The sequence below is a fragment of the Chelonoidis abingdonii genome, chromosome 1, assembly GCF_003597395.2.
Source record: "Chelonoidis abingdonii isolate Lonesome George chromosome 1, CheloAbing_2.0, whole genome shotgun sequence".
Classification (NCBI taxonomy): Eukaryota; Metazoa; Chordata; order Testudines; family Testudinidae; genus Chelonoidis; species Chelonoidis abingdonii.
The window spans coordinates 120,483,574-120,487,870 of NC_133769.1; positions in this window are offsets into that span (position 1 = coordinate 120,483,574).

The window sequence follows — 4,297 nt, forward strand, 5'->3', positions numbered from 1 at the left end:
GCCATTAGCACCCTTGTTTATGCCTAATGTTTCTTTTCCTGGCACCTGTATTTCAACATTTCTTATTTCTGCTTAAAGGTACATACAACATTTCTTTAATCCATTCTTATTTTTACAATATAATTAATTCTACTTTCACACTGGTCAATTTCTAGCCTAGGCTTCTGTATCTATATTAAGAAAAAAAGGTTGGCTTTAGCTACCATGGTGTAGCTAAGTCTTAAGTAAATTCAAAACTTTCCCTAGTTAAGGCAAACCCTACAGAGTGTTTCATAGTTTCAGCCAAGATGTTTGGGAATTATGATAAACCAAATCAAAAAGGTAAATTTTCAGGAAGTGAAAACACCTCTTGTTCTATGCAGAGCTCCCAAATACCACCTCCAGTTTGCCTCAAACTTTTGAGACAAATTCAGCCCTGGCAGAAGAAAAATGTCATAGAGCTTGGTTTATTTCTGGTAAATTTAGGGTTAAGACTTTGTGCAACAGAGAACAAATATTTGCAGGACATGGGTCTTAGGCAAAAAGGTGCAAAACAGGCTGATTATGGAAGGCCAGCATCTCTAGCTATTAAACTGCGTTAACACTCTACTACAAATAATTAGTGTAATTACAATATAGTATTCTAAAACTTGTGAGAGACTTTAAATGATCCATACCAAATCAGCTGGGAAACCACACACCAGTCCTCTGTAAATCACAGACTGTTGCATAAAAAGGTCATTCAACAGATAGCATAGCAGAGGCTCTGCTTTGTTATTACCCAGAAAAGTCAGTAAGTGGAAATAAATACAGGCACATCTCCAAAGAATAAGGCAATCACATATGATGTAAACAGTGTAGTTACAAATAAACTGATTGTCATTGGATCTGAAATGACGGCTAAACTTTGGCCCTTTTTACATTTCTAGTTGGATATTTTGATTTTGTAACTGGTGATTCCTATCACCCTTACTTCAGTAATGCTGTGTTTGTGCACAATGTGTTTATTGATGCCATTGATTATAATCCTGGCTTTTAAAAATACAGATTTAAATCTATCTGTCATAAAGATTAAGGCTGAATTACTTATCAGCATTATCTAGGGAATGTCAGACGACCAAATCGCTTTCAATTGCAGGATATCTGCACTGTACAATAGGTGTTACATTTTTGTAATATCACGTGGAATTTCTTTTTTAAAAAACCACATTGTTTTTGGAAAAAACAATTACATTTAAAAGTAACAAAGGATGTTGATGCCTTGTGATTGAAACCTCCGCTCTGTGTTTGTCCTTTGCTAGGGATCGGGAAGTCTCAGGGGAACAAGATTTCCAAGTTTTTCTAGTTTCAGCAGGACCAGAAATACCATAAGATCTGCCTTTTATAATAATGTATATTGGTACTAAAGATCAACCTCAAATCTGGGGGTTTGGTTGTGACCCATCTCCCACTGATATTTTTTCTTCTAGTCAAAGGGTACGTCTACACTAAAGAGACTATAGTAGCATAGCTGCTTCATCACAGCTATAACGACACAAACCTATAGTGTAGATGCAACCTGCAGCAACAGAAGGGGGTTTTCTATCAGATTAGGAACACCACCTCCCCAAACGATGGTAGGTAGGTCGACGGAAGCAGTCTTTCATTGACAGAGCTGTGTCTGCACTGGGGGTAGGTTGACATAGCTACATCAGTCAGTGATGTGGATTTTTCACGTCCCAGGACCGACATAGCAATATGGAACTAACTTTTAAGTGTAGATCAGTCCAAAATGATGAAGTGCAGGGGTAAAACCTCCCCATAGTTTTGGGTTCAGCTGCAGTTTCACACAAAAAATTATTTCTGTCTTTACCTTATCTGAACCTGTTCACCCAGACCTAGTTTCAGCCTCCAGGGACAAGATGGATTAAGTGAATCTGTGGCTTTATAAACAGTAAAAAATTAGGGTCTGCTCTCTTAATAGGCGCAACCCATACTGGCCTCATCCATTATGGCTCAGCCTACATCCATTCCTTGTACAGGGCTGGGAGGCATACCAGCCCCACATGGCCATTTGCTCTAGGAGATATGGGTCTCAGCAGCTCCAGAGGATGTAGGGGACACAGCAGCTTGGCAGGACCATTGTCCCCAAGATAAGCAGATATACTTTTGTATATGAGGTGTCAGATGTACAGGGCTCAATTTAGCCCTCCTGGAATCAGGTGCAAAACCCACTGAACTTAATGGGAGTTATGTCCACTTTATTATGTATTAATGTTAACTAGAAGTGCCAATACAGCAGATGGCTATGCCACACAGATAGGGGAGCACAAGGAAACGTGATCCTGGGACACTGCAAAACCCACAGAGGGAGCTTGATTTTCATCACAGAAGAGTTTTAAAACTCCCTTCCAGTGTCTCCCACTTAGTCTCCCACTGTCTTCGTTAGGATCAGGATGTCACTCTGGTCTCCTCACTACTATTAACCTGATGACCTTTAGAGTTTCTGCCACATTCCCCAGCTGCCTGTTAGTAGGGTGACCATATTTCCCAAAGAGAAAACAGGACACCCCCAGCCGCTTACCTGATATGTACTCCCTGCCCTCCATGAGGCTGTTGTCTGTGGCTGGAGTCCTGCCAGGGGCCCCTCAGAAGGCTGTTGGTGGGTTGCTGAAACCCTGCCACCCCCCTATACTGGAACGCTGCCAGTGCCTCCCTTCCCCAGATCTATGTCTCCTGTTGCAGGGGGCTGGCATCTCTGCTCACGCCTCCCTCCCCTCACATTCCTTCGCACCCGCTTTTTTGACAAAAGTGGGGACTTGTCCCTTTTGCTCTTGCTAACTGATCAGCTACCCAGAGCAAATGGGACAAATGCCTCCTTTTGAAAAAAAAAACAGTCAGGATGGCAGGGACAGGGCTTAAAAAAGGGACTGTCCTGGCCAAAATGGGACATATGATCACCCTACTTAGGCCTGAAGTTTCTCACCCAAAACCTTTTCCCGCTCTGAGGAAGAAGTCTTTCTCCAGCTCCTCCCAGCAAGTTAGGCAGGCTCAATGGAAACTGTGCAATAACACTTTCTAGCCATAGTAGATTACCCAGCAAGACTGGGCAGCTGACTTCATCCTGGAGATGTTGCTGGGGAAGACAACAGCCATGGTGTCTGTTAGGGGAACAGAGTGGAAAAATTCTCTCCCATTCACTCAGCAATGGGCCTTTCCCCTGCTGAAACTTGCTAAAAAGAGATGAGCACAAATGCTCTGAGCCCTGGGTTTCTTATGGATTTCTTCTGCTTCCTCCAAAATCGCTCATTTGACTCTTCCCCAGTGTACCAGCTTCCCCAGTGTGATTCACCAGGGGCCACTGCTATGGGTACCTAGTCTTGCCCAAAAAGGTCACCACCAGGGGCAGCCCTCAGTTAGGGGTACCATGTCATCTCAGTACTGTTACTGCTTTATGTTGTGGCTGATGTACCATGGGATGCAATCCCACCTGTTGCTCATTGTTTTTTAAAAATAGTTATAAAGGGGTGGGGCAGGGGTCCTCTGACACTGATGGCAGTGGGTATTAGGTAGGGAGAGGAAGAAGTCTGAGCCTGGAGGGATGGGTGATGGTTACTCTGGATCTGGGATTGCTGAGTGGGAGAGATTTCAGAGTTGAAGGGGTGTTGTTAAGCTGAAGGAGAGGATAGATGCGGGGTGGGCTGAGGGGTATTCTCAAGTAGCTGGGGATTGAGTTGTGGGGAGCTGAGGGACCTGGGAATTTTCTGAGTTTGGAGGACTGTTTGGACAAGGTTGAGTGCAGGAGGGAATGGAGTCAATTGGCAAGTGAGGGCATATGAGCCCTTAAACTATGTCTGAAAGAGGCGGATCCAGTGAGTTTTGTTGTGTATCATTGAACTGTGCTACTTTTCTTTGAGGTGCAAGGAGAAGCTGGTAAACAGGCTTTTAGTTAGCTTTCCTATGCAATGAAATTACACACTAGCTTCCAGCCTGCAGTTTAATGTTTGGCAGCTGGGCTTTTAAAAGTTTTCAGAGCTGCTAGAATAGAGTATCAAAACTTATTTGCAACATACGTTAGAGGATTTGTAAGGTACTGGTTTAAATTATGAGTGTAGGGCTAACTTTTGAGGCCTCACTTGGCCTCTTTCCTTAGAGTCTGGAGCTGTGAGCTGTTGTTCTAGGATCCTGTAATTCATAGCAAATGTTTGCAAAGTGCTCAATGTTGTTGCTAAGGTGCTCCTTCAGGCTGAGCTGTGTGGGGAATGGCACGAAGCTAATTTAGACCCATTTTTAAAATGTTTTCCTAAGCTACAAATATGGGTTGTTTGTATCCAGTGCA